The sequence below is a fragment of the Giraffa tippelskirchi genome, chromosome 8, assembly GCF_054371585.1.
Source record: "Giraffa tippelskirchi isolate mGirTip1 chromosome 8, T2T-mGirTip1v1.2.pri, whole genome shotgun sequence".
Taxonomy (NCBI): domain Eukaryota; kingdom Metazoa; phylum Chordata; class Mammalia; order Artiodactyla; family Giraffidae; genus Giraffa; species Giraffa tippelskirchi.
This window is the reverse complement of record NC_137282.1, coordinates 89525766-89546023: the sequence shown is the minus strand read 5'-3', so window position 1 is coordinate 89546023 and position 20258 is coordinate 89525766. Positions and strand designations below refer to the sequence as shown.

The 20258-nt window shown below is 38.2% G+C and overlaps 2 long non-coding RNA genes across 2 annotated transcripts; one reads left to right on the top strand and one right to left on the bottom strand.

The window, feature by feature from the left end:
• Positions 1-4175: 4175 nt before the first annotated feature.
• Positions 4176-12934, bottom strand: LOC145516596 (uncharacterized). Its single transcript, XR_014061532.1, has 3 exons — positions 12797-12934; positions 7948-11183; positions 4176-6111 (listed from the first exon to the last, which is right to left on the bottom strand). It is a non-coding gene; the product is annotated as an uncharacterized LOC145516596 (long non-coding RNA).
• Positions 12775-19949, top strand: LOC145516595 (uncharacterized). Its single transcript, XR_014061531.1, has 3 exons — positions 12775-13477; positions 17277-17515; positions 18021-19949. It is a non-coding gene; the product is annotated as an uncharacterized LOC145516595 (long non-coding RNA).
• Positions 19950-20258: the final 309 nt, after the last annotated feature.

Below are 20258 nucleotides of genomic sequence, written 5' to 3'. Positions count from 1 at the left end.
GCACAACTGAGCTACTGAGCGCGCACGCGTGCTCGCACACACACACACACACACACACCAAATCTTTACCCAATCATCTGCTGATTGACACTTATGTTGCTTCTGTATCTTGGTGAGTGTAGATAATTAGACAATGTTACTATGAACTTTGGGGTTCACGTATCTTTCCGATTAAGTATTTTTGTCTTTGTTTTGGGTATATATACCCAGGAATGGAACTGCTTGGTCATACGGTAATTCTATTTTTAGCTTTAAAAAAAAAAAAAAACTTCATACTGTTTTCCACACCTATTTACATTTCCACCAACAGTATAAGAGGATTCCCTTCTGTCCATATCCTCCCCCAAATTTGGTATTTGTATTAATTTGATGGTAGGCATTGTGATAGGCATGAGGTGATATCTCATGTGTTTTTGAGTTGCATTTCCCTGATGATTAGTGATGTTGAGCATCTTTTCATTTGCTTGTTGACCATCTGCATTTTCTCTTTGAAAAAATGTCTATTCAATTATTCTGTCCATTTTTTAAAATGTGAGTTTTATTTTGTTTTTTAATATTGACTTGTATGAGCTGTTTTATTTGTTGAGCTGATTACATATTTTGTGTACTAACTCCTTACTAGTCATATCATTCACAAATATCTTTCCTGTTTATTAGGTTGTCTTTTTGTTTTGCCAATGGTTTCTTTTGCTGTGCAAAAGCTTTTAAGTTTATTTAGGTCCGATTTGTTTATTTTTTGGTTTTATTTCCTTTACTTTAGGAGATGGATTAAAAAAAATTATTGCTGCAGTTGATGTCAAAGGGTGTTCTGCCTCTATTTTCCTCTAGGAGTTTTATAGTATCTGGTCCTACATTTAGGTCTTTAATCCATTTTGAGTTTATTTTTGTATATGGTGTTAGACATATTAAAATGCTTATCTGAACCATAAATCTCTGTAGTTTCCCAAACATTCTGGGTCAGAGAGCCTAAGAAGAATTTGTATTATCTCACATTTTCACAGCAATTGAGTGTAGCTGAAGGAAAAAAAGTATCTTAAAAAATGAAAGGAGATGGAGACATAAGTGATAGTAGAATTGATAGGTGGCATTTTCCATTGTAACAAATGAAAATAAAATGATACAGGCACAATTGCTGATTATTGCTGATGCCATTGCTAGCATTATAATTGATGAAAACGATGATGATGATGTTAATAGTGATGTCCAGGGTGGCCTGGAGATGCAGATGATTTCTGTTTCCATAATGAACTTTGAGACCAGCCTGTCATTCCTAAGTGAGGGTGAAGAGGGAAAGAGGATCGTTTATGGGGAGAGAATATATGAAATCTTGGAATGCAGAAAGAGGAGCCTTGTAGAAGATCCATTACTACACTGGTCACATTCAAGTGTCTTTTGACTTTTCTGATGACATATTTCATCAGAAATATTTGGCACAGTTGTATCATTTTCCTCAGCAAATATCAACTACTACCTGTAGGTATGGAGAAGTCAGGATAATAAGGCTTATCTAGTGTTGGTATTTTGCCAAATATGGTTGATGCATGGAATGTTTACACCTTGTCACTATGATCATCCTGGATTAGATGATCCAGGGGTAAACACTTGATTGTAAACTGGACCAATTCTTCACCTGAGACTGGCTATATAATTTCTGTTGGGTATTTGATAGGATAAGTACATCATGATTCCATTTTTATTGAGTTTCTCAAATAATCAGATACATAGGGACAGAAAATAGAGTTGGTGATTACCAGGGGCTGAGAAGAGGAGATTTGGAATTATTGTTTAATGAGTATAAAGTTGCAGCTTTGCAAGATGAATAAGCTCTAGAAATCTGCTGTACAACATAGTTAACAGAATGTTTGTGCACTTCAAAATATGTTAAGAAGATAGATCTCATATTATGTATTTTTATGCCACCCACCCACCTACACACACACACCAAACAAAGAGCACAAGAAAATTGTGAAGGTATTGGCTATGTTTAGTACCTTGATTTTAGTGATGGTATCAAGAATATATGCGTATATCCAAACTCATCTAGAGGTGTACATTAAATGTATGCAACTTCTTGTGTATCAGTGATATCTTAATAAAGCTTTAAAAAGGCAAGATGAAGCTGGAGATGGAGTAATCCTTTATTTAATACAGCAAAGACTGTGCATGAGCAGAAAGAATAAATGCATCTGCCATATGAACAAAGCATAAACGAGAGACCTTGATCTCTTAACATCTGGACCCAATATGAGTTCTGTTACTTGAGAATAAAATGACTCATGACTAAGACACTTTGGAAACTATTCTATCCAAAGTAGACTGCATTCTTTTTCAGTATGTACACAATCAATCTCCTCAATATTTTTATTGCCCTCTTTGGGAAGAATCTAATTCCCAGACTACATTAGCTGCTTTATCAGTGATCCTCTGATTTTTGAAGTCGGACCACCAGAATTTTCAGCTGACCATAAGATTAACAGAACAAGGCTGGTATGGTTGCCAATGATGCTAGCAACCTAATATATGTGTTTGTCCAGAACAGAAAAAGTGCTATCATTAGCATATTATTTTCTGATGACTATGAGAAGGGAGTAACCAGGAATGACATGCCTTCCATTCAATTCAAGTTTTACTAAATCATTAAGAATTTTTTCTCTTGTTCACCAGTTTCCCCAATGCCTAGAGAACAAGTACCAAAAAATTTTTGGTGAACTGAAAATCACATGGTATTAAAAAGGCTAGTCATAACTGGAACCATCTCACTCATAGATCTGGACAAAAAGTACAAGTATCTAAGAAGTAAGTTTACTTCCACTGGCTCAAGAGAGCAGAATTATAAGACTAAATATTCATTTTATTAAACTATATATAATCCTCCCACATTCAGAGTATCAATGTTCTTTGTCTTATTAGGGACTTGACTTTTTACACTAAGCTTTTTACCTACGTCTGAGCATAGGTTTCTAACTTATGACCATGAAGTGTCATCTTAAAATATAACTATTGAGACAAGCAGATCTTCCCCTAACAAGTACTCTCTAACTGAACACTGTTTTCTATGATGCCCCCTCCCCAACCCTGTGATCATGATAGGAAGGCTGGCAGTTTTACCTTAATAATTTTCATACAGCCTGTATGAAGCCAAGATGTATATTCAGTCAAGCTGATTACCTGATGCACACCTGCTAGCATAATTATGGCTAGAATATGATGTTTTGCTCATTTACTAAACTAAAAATAGCTTAAACCAAGTGTATCATCAGTATTTCAACAGTCAGATGTCTTTGGTACTTTGAGTATTAGACTCATAGCACTACTACCTTAATTGAGGAATCTTTTTTTGTTGTTTGTTTTTATGTTTTAGGTCAGTGATTCTGTGAGACTTAGGTAGAGCTTAGAAATCCACATCTTTAACAAACATCCAGGGTGTAGCAGGTAGGTGGTAGACAACACTCTGAGAAGCAACGCCGTAAGGAGAAATAAAATGGAGTTGGTGTCCGGATATTGATTCTCTTGAATTGTGCATTTTCATTTGAGTTAAAACTTTCTGGATTTAATTATGCTCTATGGGAAAGCCACTAAAAAGTTCTATTGACATTTCCAGGCTAATCTTTTAATGTGGTGATGGCAGAAAGTCCACATTACTTAAGATCTCCTTCTGTGCAATCACAGAAATTACTTAAAATGGCTACCCTTCAACCTTAGATATAGAACCTGGAGTTATAGCTTCTATAGGGCTTCCCTGATAGTTCAGTTGGTAAAGAATCTACCTGCAATGCAAAAGACCCCGGTTCAATTCCTGGGTCGGGAAGATCCACTGGATACCCACTCCTATATTCTATAGGTATCCTATAGGCTATAATTCTATAGGTATCCTATAGGCTACCCACTCCTATATTCTTGGGCTTCCCTTGTGGACCAGTTAGTAAAGAATCTGCCTGCAATGCAGGAGACCTGGGTTCAATCCCTGGGTTGGGAAGATCCCCAAGAGAAAGGAAAGGATACCCCTTTCCAGTATTCTGGCCTGGAGAATTCCATTGACTGTATGTGGCTACTACACGTAATTTCAATATTTAAACACAAATTTCATCTTTGTTCATTTCTACCAAAAAAGAACTAGAGTCAGGATTACAAAGTCATGGGGCATGAAAGAGAAACTACAACTTTGAAACAGTATAAACTGTGTAATCTAAGATTCATTCATTTATTCAAAATTACTTAAGCACCATTAAACATTTCATGAATGCTATAGGTTTGGGGGAACTAGGAATGGACAGATAATTTTAAAAAAACCAAAAAACTGACAACAAACCCTCTGTCTCCGATTTGTTTATCTGTATTTGGTTCTATTTTCATTTGCTTTCACTCAAGGGCTTCCAGGGTGGCACAGTGGCAAAGAATCTGCCTGCCAACGCAGGTGCATTCCTGCATCAAGAAGATTCCCTGGAGTAGGAAATGGCAACTCACTCCAGTATTCTTGCCTGGAAAATACCATGGACAGAGGACCCTGGATAGGTGCAGTCCATTGGGTTGCAAAGAGTCTGATATGACTGAGTGAGCACAGCACACACACAGTAAAGTAACAGAAGTGAAATGCACCCTGCCTGAGGAAGAGAATATAAATGAAAATAGTAAGGCTTGGAAATATAACAAAGGTCAAACTTCCCCTTTGTGTGGGTTAATAGCAACAAAAGTAACTTGACCGCAAGGAGACTTGGGATATCAAGGAAGGAATTTTCACTTCACTGCACTGTTACTCCAGGATCAAGAAAGACTCTTAAGAAGCTATCAACACTAAATGATGGAGTTGTAGAAATTTGCAAGAGCCCACCCACTCTAAATACTTTGAACTAGTAAACAGAAAGTACATAGAACAAAAATCTATCCAAGGAGCTGAAATGGAGGAAAATGGACAATGAGAGCTTCTGACAGTATTTAGTTTTACTGATTTTTCTCTTTTGTTGCTTTATTTTGAATTAAGTCTCTCTGATTGTCTTTCATCTCCTCTTTTGGCTTACTAACTTTATCTTTTTGTTGCTCTACTTAAGTGGTTGCTTTATGGTTTGTATGATACATATTTATCTAATCATTTACACTTTCAAGTTTTATTACACTATTTCACATATAGTGAAAAATGAAAAACGTGAAAGTGTTAGTCACTCAGTTGTGTCTGACTCTTGCAACCCCATGGACTGCAGCCCACCAGGATCCTCTGTCCATGAAATTCTCTAAGCAACAATACTGGAGTGGGTTGCCATTCCCTTCTCCAGGGGATCTTCCCAACTCAGAGATCCAACCTGAGTCTCCTGCATTGCAGGCAGATTCTTTACCATCTGAGCCACCAAGGAAGCCCCTCACATATAGTAGGGGACTCACATAATTGTTTCATAATACTCTCATAATACTGAGTATTCAAAACTCTCATAATACTCTCATTTCTTTTCTCCAAGACTTTGTGTTCTTATTATTTATACTTTTAACTTCTATATATGCAATAAACTTCCCATACATTGTTACTGTTTTTTTTCTCTGAGCAGTTGATTATCTATGGAAGGGATAAAATAAGAAAAAAAATGTTATTAAGCATGTATTAACTATTTCTGATTCTCTTTATACTTTTATGTAGATCTAGGTTTTCATCTTTTATCAATTTCCTTCTATGAGAGCTAGCACTCCTCCCTCTACCCTTTTCAGCAGTGTATCCCCAGCTCGGAATAGTTTCTCACCTGCAAGCTCTGATCTTTATCTGAGTGCTTGAGGGTGACGCTTCAATTGTCTGCGGTTGTCTTTGGGTGCATCTTCTCTCCAATACTCTGACCTGTCAGTTCTAGCCACCTTGTCATCCCCAGATTCACAGCGCTATCTCCTAAACTGAAGAGCCCCAACTGGTTCTGTCTGGGATCTCCTTCTAGAGCTCTTACTGGGAAACTTTCCTCAGGCAATAATAGTGGGCAATTACGGTCTCACGTCCTTTGCTTCCCATTTCTCAGGGATTGCTGTCCTTGCTTGCTTGATGTTCAGTGACTTGAATGGGATTTCTCTCATATAATTTTCCCGATATTTTAATCATTTCAGGTGAGCAGATGTATTTGGTACTTGTTACTCTATCTTGACCTGGAGCAGAAGTCCAAAGCTATATTATTTTATTTAACAACACTCTTATACTTCTTACTATATGTCAGTCATTTTTATGTGTTTTGCAAATATTAATATTAATTTATATAATTCTCATGACACCCCTGTGAGGTAGCCACTACTACCCACCCACTTGTAGATGAGCAAACTAAAGCACAAATAGGATAAGAAACTCATTTAAGATCACAACAATAAATGAGACAACTTGTTTTAACTACAAAGGAGTGCTGGTGTTTAGAGAACAGGCACTAAAATGTATTTCACAGATGGTAGACTCCATCTGTGGAGTCTGATTAAGGTATTTCTCATGGTCATGATTGGGAGATGGAGAGAAGAGCAATGCAGGATAACTCTGCCTTAGCATCAAAATTTTTAAATCTGTGTTTCCATAATATAACAAAAACATTCTGACATTTCAAATTCTTTTAGAGTAGGTCACTACTGGATCCAGGTTTTGATCAATCAATCAAGATGCAAATTAGAGATATTTTTAAACTGCTTAGCAAAGTTCATTTGACCTAAAATCTCAGGTAATATTTCAATAAGCAAAATTCACTTGACAATTGCATTCTCCTTTACCAAGATTAACACTTTCTGAAATGAATTAAAAGACACTTGCTTCTTGGAAGAAAACCTATGACAAACTAAGTGTATTAAAAAAAAGAGAAAGAGATATTACTTATAGCCAAAGCTGTGGTTTTTCTAGTAGTCATGGACAGATGTGAGAGCTGGACAATAAAGAAGGCTGAGCACCGAAGAATTGATGCTTTCAAACTGTGGTGTTGAGAAGACTCTTGAGAGTCCCTTGGACTGCAAGGAGATCAAACCAGTCATTCCTAAAGGAAGTCAGTCCTGAATATTCATTGGAAAGACTGATGCTGAAGCTGAAGCTCCAATATTTGGCCATCTCATATGAAGAGCCAACTCATTGGAAAAATCCCTGATGCTGCAAAAGATTGAAGTCAGGAGGAGAAGGGGACAACAGAGGCCAAGATAGTTGGATGGCATCAACAACTCAATGGACATGAGTTTGAGCAAACTCCAGGAGATGTTAAAGGACAGGGAAACCTGGCGTGCTGCAGTCCATGAGGTCACAAAGAGCTGGACAGGACTGAGCAACTGAACAGTAATACTTTCTGAAGCAAGTTACATATGTATTTTCCTGATTTTTACTAAAGGAAACAGCAACCTACTCAAGTACTCTTGCCTGGAAAATTCCATGGATGGAGGAACCTCGCAGGCTACAGTCCATGGGGTTGCAAAGAGTCGGACACAACTAAGCGACTTCGTTTTCACTTTCTTTAACAATGTCTTAGATTCTTTTTGATGTGAATACTTCTTCATCTGATTTGGGCTTTACTGAACATACACACACACAAACACACTCACACACAAACACACACACACCACAAGGAGATCTAATAGTATTTAGTATTTAAAGCTTGAGATATTGCTGGATGATGCAGTTTAGTCATATAGGAAATAACTTTATCTTGCAAAATAATTATCTCCATCAAGATCTGAAGGTAAGAGAATGATTTTAGTTGACAATGAATTGAAGATTTGGGGTAGTTAGATTTGTTCTCATTCTTTGTATATATTTTCCACTCCAATTTTCAAGGACTTCTTATTTCCTAATCATTGCTTTAAATTAAACAAAACCAAACAAACCAAGGAAAACGGTAAATTCAATTGACATTGTTATGAGGTAGCATAACATTCAAATTTTGTACTTGGATTTGAGCTACCTCATTCCTCTAGTTTTAAATGAAAAAAATTATTTTATACACTTATGGACATTTATTCAACACTTACCTTTGACTTGAACCAAAAATAAGGAAAATTTCTGGATTATTATCTTTTGTCAAGCTTTACAAAACAATTAGAAGATGTCAGCCAATCCAAGAGACTGAATTTTTGTCATTTTTTCTTGTAGGTTTGCATTGATTGGTCACCTTAAAAGCTTGTGCTTGATGGCATTACATTCCAGAAGACCATGGGTAATAATATAATTAGTTCAGTTCCATCACTCAGTTGTGACAGACTCTTTACGACCCCATGGACAGCAGCCTGCCAGGCTTCCCTGTCCATCACCAACTCCTGGAGCGTACTTAAACTCATGTCCATCAAGATGGTAATGCCATCCTACCATCTCATCCTCTGTCATCCCCTTCTCCTTCTGCCTTCAATATTTCCCAGCATCAGGGTCTTTCCCAATGAGTCAGTTCTTCACATCAGGTGGCCAAAATATTGGAGTTTCAGCTGCAGCATCAGTCCTCCCAATGAATATTCAGGATTGATTTCCTTTAGGATTAACTGGTTTGATCTCCTTGCAGTCCAAAGGAATTCAAGAGTCTTCTCCAACACCACAGTTCAAAAGCATCAGTTCTTCAGTGCTCAGCTCTCTTTGTACTCCAACTTTCACATTCGTACATGACTACTGGAAAAAACATAGCTTTGACTAGATGGACCTTTGTTGGCAAAGTAATGCCTCTGCTTTTTAATATGCTGTCTAGGTAGGTCATAGCTTATCTTCCAAGGAGCAAGCGTCTTTTAAATTCATGACTGCAGTCACCATCTGCAGTGATTTTGGAGCTCAAAAAAATAAAATCTCTCAGTGTTTCCAATGTTTCCCCATCTATTTGACATGAAGTGATGGGACCCGATGCCATGATCTTAGTTTTCTGAATGTTGAGTCTTAAAACAACTTTTTCACTTGCCTCTTTAATTTTTATCAAGAGGCTCTTTAGTTCTTCTTTGCTTTCTGTCATAAGAATGGTGTCATCTGCATGTCTGAGGTTGTTGATATGTCTCCCAGTAACCATGATTCCAGGTTGTGATTCATCCTGCACATCCGTCATTTCTCCTGATGTACTCTACATATAAGTTAAATAAGCAGGGTGACAATATACAGCCTTGACATACTCCTTTCCCGATTTGGAACCAGCCTGTTGTGCCATGTCCAGTTCTAACTGTTGCTTCTTGACCTGCATACAGATTTCTCAGGAGGCAGGTAAGGTGGTCTGGTATTCCCTTCTCTTTCAGAATTTCCCACAGTTTGTGGTGATCCACACAGTCAAAAGCTTTGACATAGTCAATAAAGCAGAAATAGATGTTTTTCTGAAACTCTCTTGCTTTTTCAATGATCTAACGGATGTTGGCAATTTGATCTCTGGTTCTTCTGCCTTTTTTAAATCCAGCTTGAACATCTGGAAGTTCACGGTTCATGTACTGCTGAAGCCTGGCTTGTAGAATTTTGAGCATTACTTTGCTAACGTGTGAGATGAGTACAAATGTATGGTAGTTTGAACATTCTTTGGCATTGTCTTTCTTTGGGATTGGAATGAAAACTGATCTTTTCCAATCCTGTGGCCACTGGTGAGCTTTCCAAATTTGCTGGCATATTGAGTGTAGCACTTTCACAGCATCATCTTTGAGGATTTGAAATAGCTCAACTATAATGCCATCACCTCCACTAGCTTTGATCATAGTGTTGCTTCCTAAGGCCCACTTGACTTCACATTCCAGGATGTCTGGCTCTAGGTGAGTGATCACACCATCGTGGTTATATAGGTCATTAAGATTGTTTTTGTATCCTCCTCTGTGTATTCTTGCCACCTCATCTTAATATCTTCTGCTTCTGTTAGGTCCATGCCATTTCTCGCCTTTATTGAGCCCATCTTTGCATGAAATGTTCCCTTGGTATCTCTGATTTTCTTGAAGGGATCTCTAGTCTTTCCCATTCTGTTGTTTTCCTCTATTTCATTGCATTGATCACTGAGGAAGGCTTTCTTATCTCTCCTTGCTATTCTTTGGAACTCTGCATTCAAATGGGTATATGTTTCTTTTTCTCCTTTGCCTTTCACTTCTCTTCTTTTCACAGCTATTTGTAAGACCTCCTCAGACAACCATTTTGCCTTTTTGCATTTCCTTTTCTTGTGGGTGGTCTTGATCCCTGTCTCCTCTACAATGTCATGAACCTCCATCCATAGTTCATCAGGCACTCTGTCTATCATATCTAATCCCTTGAATCTATTTGTCACTTCCACTGCATAATCGCAAGGGATTTGATTTAGGTCATACCTGAATGGTCTAGTGGTTTTCCCTACTTTCTTCAATTTCAGTCTGAATTTGGCAATAAGGAATTCATGATCTGAGCCATAGTCAGCTCCCGGTCTTGTTTTTGCTGATTGTATAGAGCTTCTCCATCTTCAGCTGCAAAGAATATAATCAATCTAATTTCAGTATTGACCATCTGGTGATGTCCATGTGTAGAGTCTTCTCTTATGTTGTTGGAAGAGGGTGTTTGCTTGACCAGTGCTTTCTCTTGGCAAAACTCTGTTGGCCTTTGCCCTGCTTCATTCTGTACTCCAAGGCCTAGTTTGCCTGTTACTCCAAATATCTCTTGACCTTCCTACTTTTGCATTCCATTCCCCTATAATGAAAAGGACCTCTTTTGTGGGTGTTAGTTCTAGATGGTCTTGTAGGTCTTCATAGATCCATTCAACTTCAGCTTCTTCAGCATTGCTGGATGGGACATACACTTGGATTACTGTGATATTGAATGGTTTGCTTTGGAAACAAACAGAGATCATTCTGTTGTTTTTGAGATTGCATCCAAGTACTGCATTTCAGACTCTTTTGTTGACTTTGACATTTCTTCTAAGGGATTCTTTCCAAAGCGAAGAATACTATAATTCCCAAATTATAGTAGGTATAATGGTCAGCTGAGTTAAATTCACCCATTCCAGTCCATTTTAGTTCTCTGATTGCTAAAATATCAATGTTCACTCTTGTCATCTCCTGTTTGACCACTTCTAATTTACCTTGATTCATTGACATAACATTCCAGGTTCCTGTGTCATATTGTTTTTTACAGCATTCGACTTTACTTCCATCACCAGTCACATCCACAACTGAGTGTTGTTCTTGCTTTGGCTCTGTCTCTTCGTTTTTCTGAAGGTATTTCTCTACTCTTCTCCAGTAGCATATTGGGCACCAACTGACCTGGGGATTTCATTTTCAGTGTCCTATCTTTTTGCCTTTTTATACTGTAATAAATTAATAATGTTAATAATGTAATATAAGTTAATAATGTAATTTACTTAACCCCTAAAGATGAAGGGTCTCCAGAACCCTTTCCTTTGTACTATCTCCAGCCCTAACTGAAACAGCTAACAAATCTTGAAACTACACTATGGTAGGCAGAAGGGCCCCCAAGATGTCCACAACCTAATTCTGGCATCCTGTGTATACTTCCTGTCATGTGGCAAATGGGAGTTTGCAGATATAAGTAAGGGTATAGACATTAAAATACAGAAATTAACCTAGATCATCCAGCGGCAGTTGGCAGACATGAACTCTTAAAAATAGAGAACTTTCTCCAGCTGGAGTAAGAGAGATTCAGCAGAAGAAGTTAGAAAGATCTGAAGCATGGGAGTTATGTATGTGACCCATTGTTGCTGAGTAGGGACCACAAGCATAGCAAAAGAAGGAATGCAGGCAGCCCTCAAGGGCTAAGACCAGTCCCTAGTGGAAAACCTGCAAAGAGACAGACATCTCAGTCCTTCAACCTCAAGGAACTGATTTCAGTCAAAATCTAGATGAGCTTGGGAGCAGCTTTATTCCCAGAACCTCTAGAAAGGAATGCATCCCTGACAACACCTTGATTTCTGTTTGATGAAACTCAAAGGAGAAGCCCTAGCTGAGCTGTACTGTATTCTGACTTGTGACCTTCAAAATGTGACATAATAAATTTGAGTATTGTAAGCAGCTAAATTTATGACAATTTGTTATGATGAGGGCAGAAAATGAATACCATCATTTTCCTGAAAAAGTGTGTATGAAACTAGTACTTATTCCAATTCCTATATCAGTCTGAATTCTTAATCTGATAAACAGAAACTTATTCAGCCTTATTTAAGTAGATTATTAATTTAGATTTATTAAATGGATAATAGTATCAAACAATATCAAAAAAGGAAAAGAAACAGGTTCAGAAAATGACAAAGAATGAAAGTTAAATGTCAGTTCCTTAGCCAAAAACATGCCTGAGAACCAACATGATAGCAACATCATTGCTATCCATCTGCAGGACAATATGGCTTGCTCCACTAATTCTGCAAGCTCTGGACACTGGACGACACAGTCTTAACCTTTAACCCCACTGCTCCTAGCAACTGCTTGTAAGTGCCACCACCACCTTCACTAGAAATTAGTCTTCATTGTCACTTTTTTATGTCATTATCTTTTCAAGTGTTAGTGGCTACGTCATGTTTGATTCTTTGCAACCCCATGGTCTGTAGCCTGCCAAGCTCCTCCATCCATGGGATTTTCCAGGCAAGAATACTGGAGTGGGTTGCCATTTCCTTCTCCAGGGGATCTTCCTGACCATGGGATCAAACCTGGGTCTCTCACACTGCAGGCAGACTCTTTACCATCTAAGCCACTAAGAAAGCTCTTTATGTCATTGTGTACTGTGTGCTTAGTCACTCAGTTGTGTCCGAATCTTTGTGATCTCATGGACTGTAGCCCATCAGGCTCCTCTGTCCATGGGGATTCTCCAGGCAAGAACACTGGAGTGGGTTGCCATGCTCTCCTCTAAGGGATCTTCCCAACCCAGGGATCAAACCCAGGTCTCCTGCATTGTTGACGGATTCTTTACCTTCTGAGCACCAGGGAAGCCCATGAATAATGGAGTGATAGCCTATCCTTTCTCCAGGGTATCTTCCCAACCTAGAAATTGATCAGGGGTCTTCTGCATTACAGGTGATTCTTTACCAGCTGAGCTACCAGGGAAACCATTATTATGTCATTATTGTCTTTTAATTCAACATCTGGAAATGGATTCCCTTGAATGGTTGTACCTAACTTATGCATATACTTACATACCCTGGTGACTGAAAAAGTGACATCTGCTCTTTTCAGGCTTTATCAAAATAGGGGAGCTCTGCCAACTACCATGTAACTGGGAGTACTCCTAGAGCAGAGAGGAAGAATTTTCAAAGGATGGGCAAACAAATCCCCTGGATTATTTAGTTCACTTGCCTAAACCTTTTGGAAGTCCTATCTTAGATTCCTTCAGATCCCTGATAACAAGTTTTAAAATCTTTCCTCAACTTCTGAAATTGTCTGAGACCTCAAACAGTAACACAGAGAATGCTTAGTTAAAAATCTGAATTTTGCCTTTTCCCCAGTAAGACAGTTGTGTCATTGGAACAGAGTTTCTAGAAGCACAGTGAGTGTGAGCTAAGTCCCTTCAGCTGTGTCTGACTCTGTGAGACCCTATGGACTGTAGCCCACCAGAATCATCTGTCCATGGCATTCTCCAGGCAAGAATACTTGAGTGAGTTGCCATACCCTCCTCCAGGGGATCTTCCTGACCCAGGGATTGGACCTTCCTCTCCTACATCTCCTGCAATGGCAGATGGGTTCTATACCACTAGTGCCACCTGGGAAGCCCCAGAAGCACAGCAGTGGAACAAATACAAAATGTTCTCTTTTAATCTCAAGTGTGGTGACCTTGGCTATGTCTCTAGTTAGCCATTTTACATTTGTTTCATCAAGTGTAGAAAAAGTAATGAGCCTACGTCAAATGGGTATTGATTAGTTAATGTGATACTATAAAGCTTTAGAGAAACCTCTGAAGAGCTAAATATAGATGTAAGACAAATTGTGAGAGGGTAGTGGACAGGAAGTGTATTAATTGTGACTATAAACCTAGGTTTTATAACCCAGGCAATGCCTTTTGAAGTATGCCTGTTGAAGAACATGACTTTTGAAGAAATGCCCTGGACAGAATGTTTTTGCCTCCCACAAATTCATACTTTGAAATCCTAATCACCACTGTGATATATTAGAAGGTGGGCCTTTCCAGGTAATTATGAATGGTGAATGGGACAAATGCCTCATTAGAGAACCCAGAGAGCTCTCTTTCTCTGTCCACCATGTGAGGTTATAATACATCTGCAATCTGCAACCCAGTAGACGGCCCTCCCCAGATCCAGACCATTCTGCCATCCTGATCTCAGAATGCACAGCCTCCAGAACTATGAGCAATTATTTCTGTTGTTGATAAGCTACCTAGTGTATGGTACTTTGTTATAACTGCACAAATTGGCTAAAACAGTATGTTAAAAAACAAAAGTAATGTAGAAGAACAATGTACAAGTCCGTTGTATATTTTCTCTTCTGCTTTTCCCTCTGATGACTAGTGATGTTTCCAAGTCTTTCTATTTTACCCAATATTTAATTTTAAAATAGAAAAAAATGATTTATTTAATAAAGGTAAAAACATGATAGAGTCAACCATGATATACCTACCATCCAGATTCTTTAGTTAATAGTTTAAGATTCTATTAACTAAAGAATTAGTTCACATATGATGCTTTTACCTTTCAGTTCAGTTGCTCAGTTGTGTCCGACTCTTTGTGACCCCAGAACTGCAGCATGCCAGGCCTCCCTGTCCATCACCAACTCCCAGAGTGTACTCAAACTCACGTCCATTGAATTGGTGAACCCTGCCAACCATCTTATCCTCTGTCATCCCCTTCTCCTCCTGCCCTCAATCTTTCCCAGCATCAGGGTCTTTTCAAGTGAGTCAGCTCTTTGCATCAGGTGGCCAAAGTATTAGAGCTTCAGCTTCAACATCAGTCTTTCCAATGAACACCCAGGACTGATCTCCTTTAGAATGGATTGGTTGGATCTGCTTGCAGTCCATGGGACTCTCAGGAATCTTCTCCAACACCACAGTTCAAAAGCATCAATTCTTCAGTGCTCAGCTTTCTTTATAATCCAATTCTCACATCCATACATGACTACTGGAAAAATCATACCCTTGATTAGATGGACCTTTGTTGGCAAAGTATTGTCCCTGCTTTTTAATATGCTGTCTAGGTTGGTCATAGCTTTTCTTCCAAGGAGCAAGCATCTTTTAATTTCATGGCTCCAGTCACCATCTGCAGTGATTTTGAAGCCCAAAACAATAAAGTCTCTCACTGTTTCCATTGCTTCCCTATCTATTTGCCATGAAGTGATAGGGATGCCATGGTCTTAGTTTGCTGAATGTTGAGTTTTAAATGAACTTTTTCACTCTCCTCTTTCACTTTCATCAAGAGGCTCTTTAGTTCTTCTTCACTTTCTGCCATAAGGGTGGTGTCATCTGCATATCTGAGGTTATTGATATTTCTCCCAGCAATCTTGATTCCAGCTTGTGCTTCATCCAGCCCGGCGTTTCTCATGATGTACCAAGCATATAAGTTAAATAAGCAGGGTGACAATACACAGCCTTCATGTACTCCTTTCCCAATTTGGAACCAGTCTGTTGTTTCATGTTCAGTTCTAACTGTTGCTTCTTGACCTGCATACAGATTTCTCAAGAGACAGGTCAGGTGATCTGGTATTCCCATCTCTTTCAGAATTTTTCACAGTTTATTGTGATCCACACAGTCAAAGGCTTTTACCTTTATAAAATAGATTAATTTTTATATTTTAAAATTAAATACTGGGTAAAATAGAAAGAATGTAGGAGCTAGAAAAACTGTTGAATTTTATAAGGGAAACTGATAAATCACATAGTGTTGCAGAAATACAACTTAATTCAGGTTTCTTGAGTACTAGACAGGCGATCTTTTTATTGGTCTTTGTTTACATTTGGATAACTAGTCCTAGTCTCAATTAATATGAAGCAATTCCAGCTTGAGACAGACACAAGTTCTTAGGATATGGTGTGTTATTTGGCATAAATAAGTAATTACTCTTTTCTTATCAAGAAACATCATTCATGGAAATTTAGTGGACTTTGAAATTTGATCTCTAATTGGTAATCACTTCTAACATATCCTCTTTCTAAGTGCTAACTTTACCATTTATTCATTAGGATTTCCCTTTGTGGTGTATGCATGTGTGTTTGTAGGTGTATATGTTGGGTGGGGTGAGGGGAAAGGATTGATTGTGAGGAAGAGATGAAGTGATATCTTCTCCCCTTAAAAAGAAGATATAGTTATCTGCCCTCTTCCCTTTCTTACATTAACAAGCCATTTGCTGATATTCAAAACTTTGGGACTGGATGTTTCAGGATTCAGAATATTTCAGATTTTAAAACAGTGTCCTATGTATATGTGCATTAAATATATAAGCAAAGTGGCATGGATGGTGCCCCATAATCAAATATCTTAATGTATCTGAAGTGAAATATGTGGACATTACAACAAATGGGATAAATAAAGAGTATAATTAACTTCCCATTAATTCCTGTCGGGTCAAGTTTTTCTCTTAAGTGAAAGTGAAAGTCGCTTAGTCGTGTCTGACTCTTTGAGACCCCATGAACTATACGGTCCATGGAATTCTCCAGGCCAGAATACTGGAGTGGTTAGCCTTTCCCTTGTCCAGGGGATCTTCCCAGCCCAGGGATCAAACTCAAAAACAGGTCTCCCGCAATGCAGGCAGATTCTTTACCAGCTGAGCCACAAGGGAAGTCCTTTCTCTTAAATGAGAAACCAAAATATTTCAGAGCTTTTTAAAATTTCACACATGCAGATGAGACTCTGTGGGCCTGAATCTTCTATTTAGGAGTGTTAAAGCTCTGATACTTAGGAAAATGAGCAGTGTTTCCCAAGCAAGCTGCATTCTCTTCAGGCCTGACGAAGTCCCTGTTCTTACCAAGAAGAAAATGAGAGGAGACTGACATAGATTACAGGCGAATTGAAATTAATAGAATGCACTTTGTTTCTTTCTAAACTGCTCTCACTAGAGTAGCAATTCTGTAGTGTTAAGCAATATACTTGGCCTATAGTACATGTGAAAAGTTGGTGTTAAAAAATGGTATGAATAATTTACCAAAGAAACATCCCTTCTTCACGAGTTGTTACCAAATCCAAGCTCCCTCTGCCCACCAACTGATTTGTAGATGAGGTGTTGAGACCAGGAAGGAATACAACTATTTGGAAAGCCAGCTGACCAGAAGATGGCCGGCTAATGTCTCAAAATAACCATCTTATGGGGTCTGGATGCCAGGTTCTTTTATAGAATAAAGACCAGGAGTTGAGGAAACAAAGTAAAAAGTCCATTAACCTTGCAATTACCTCCTAGAATGTCAACCCTCAGGCAGGGAATGTGTTAATTTTTTTCCTTACTGCCATCTACAGGTGGACAGAATCCTGAACAATGACACTTTTCATTCAACAGTCTGGCAGAGGAACAGGATTTTATGAAGGAGGCCATTATGTATGATTGTAATAACAAAAGCAACAAAAAGCCAGTCAAAAACAGTTCCAACATGGTCAGAAGTGCTTTTTCCCTGCACCTATGTGACCACTCTGCATCATTTTAGGACCAGTTCAGATGTCATCTCCTCCAGAAATGCTTCCATCACTCTTCAGAGAAGGTTAAATGACCATTCTATGTATTTCCATACCAGTCCATGTCAACTTTCAACATACTACCCTTTCCCACTATATTTCTTTGTTTCCTTATCTGTCTTCTACATTTTGATGACAAACACTGACACTTTTGACCTGTATGTGTTCTCAGCATTGAGATTTTAATTGAATAAGTAAGCAAATAGCTGTTCATTAAATAAGCACACTGACTAATGTCACAGCACTCCTGACCCAATGAAAAAGTTTTATTGTTTGATGAAATTAAATTTTGGTCTGTGATAGTCTTGTTACCTGAATCAAGTTTCTATGACTGACTCACAGTGAAGTGAAATAGTGAAAGTGTTTGTTGCTCAGCTGTGTCCAACTATTGGAGAATCCATGGAGTGTAGCACTCCAGGCACCTCTGTCCATGGAATTATCCATGCAAGAATACTGGAGTGGGTTGCCATTTCCTTATCTGCAGGGGTTCTTTCCGACAAAGGGATTGAACCCAGGTCTTCTGCATTGCAGGTAGATTCTTTACTGTCTGAGCCACCAGGGAAGCCTATAGTGAAGTGAAACAAACTAAAACATCAGAGTTTGAAGCAGATAAAGTTTCACTGCAATGCCATGCAAGGAGATGGGCGCTGAGTGTCCTCAAACACTGCAAGGGCTTCAGCAAAGCACTTTCAACAGCAAGGTGAGAGAGGGGCAGGGTTAGTTGTTGCAAATTTCTTGGTGTCAGAATCCTTTGTTCTTGCAGCGGCCCATGTTCCTATAAACCTCCAACAAGAAGATTGTTCTCTGTTCTGCAACTTTTTATCTCTATATGAGTGGACCCTTAAAGGTCAGAGCACTGAGAATGGAGTATCATATATATTTCAGGCTGTAGGCAACATTCTTTTATAAAAGGTGCAAAGCCAGCATGACAAATCACAGGTAATAGAACACATTTAATATGGAGTCAGATTTGTTCTTCCCTATTACAGTCTCTTTCAGGTAACAGGGAGAAGAAGATCAGAACACCTTTATTTAGTTGATATGAATATTTTTGTGAGTAAAGATATTGTAAAACTGGCCTCTTTTTCAGATTTTCCAAGGATGTAAGTCATACATCAGAATACTCTACCGGTCTTGACTCCAACGCTCTGCCTCCATGGACAACTCAGTCACTCTTATCTCTGTCTACTGTTTATATTGCTCTCATTACCTCTAAATAACTTGTCTCACTTTCTCTCGGCTTTATATTTCTATTTCCTTAAGTCTTGCAAAGCTTCATGATTCTTTGGTTCCTCTAGAGAATTTTTACCTTGGTCTCACTGTTTTAAACCACAGGAAAAAAAGATTAAGTTAAATTTAATTAAATTTCTTATCTTGTACATAGCTACCAATTAACACCGAGAATTTCCACTTAGAAAATTTATTCTAACAAGTCATTAGCGCTATGTTTGGAGAAGGAAGCAGTACCTAACCACTTGAGTTATGGTGAGGGAAGTAGAGATGAGCGGTAAAAAGCAAACATAAAAGGTAATTCTGGTGACTTTGATCAGATTGTCGAATCACCATTGTATCTTTAGAGTATAGACCCACATGATATGACTCATTCTAACTAATATCAGTACATTCCATTATTTTTTCAGTATTTTTGCCCTACTATTGAGTAATAGGTCTCATTTGCTTGGCATCCCATTAACACATATCAGAGTTCAAAATATGGCCAATAATTCTTTAGCTAACCCTTTTAAAGAGTACCATATTACCATTTCAAGAGCTCTAATCAGGGTTGCTGTTTTTGTTGTTTAGTCACTAAATTGTGTCCAACTCTTTCTACGACCCCATGGACTGTAGCCCACCAGGCTCCTCTGTCCATGGGATTCTCCAGGCAAGAATATTGGAGTGGGATGCCATTTCTTCCTCAAGGGGATCATCACAACCTAGGGATTGAATCCATGTCTCCTGAATTGCAGGCAGATTCTTTACCGCTGAGCCACCAATGGTAAAATTATGAAACAATTATTTTTGTAAGATCAAAATCACTAGTCAAAACCATCACTCCACTGAGTAGGAGTGATAAAACATTATGGGAGGTTTAGATTCAAACTGGAGACCTAAAGATCTGAGGAAGTTAAGGACCTCTTACAACCAACTCACCTTTAAATAGGAGAAGAAAGAGGAATTAACTAAGAAAATTTCTCTCTCAAACTAACCATGAAACAAAATTCTCAAACACTTGAAGAAGTGTAATGCTAAGAAATTCAAATTGATACAGAATTATGTACTCGGTATTCCTGATAAAATGTATGTTATGGAGTAGCCTGACAGGGATTTTAAAATAAATATGTTTAAGACATAAATGAGGGGCAACCATAAATTGAAAGTGATCAATACAGTAAGCAACAGTATGGATTCATCTCACAGACACAATGGTGAACAAAAAAAAAAAACACACATAAAAGAGTATATAATGTATGATTGCAATTATAAAAATGCAAAAGCATGTAAAATACAAAACATCAATTATAATACTAATAATCATAGTTAAATTCCAAATGATTATTAAAATAATAAAAGCTCTAGAAACTGAGTAAGCAAAGCTGACTTGTTCTCTGCTTCCATTATACTTAAGCACATCAATACCGAAGTAAAACAGCTTAGTAATAGAAACATAGTACTCTTTATTTTTTAAATAAATACAAGCAAACCAGCAAACAGGAACAGGGCCATCCTATCTAGAACTAGCCCCTAAATTACTAAAGGTTTGAGCCTTTT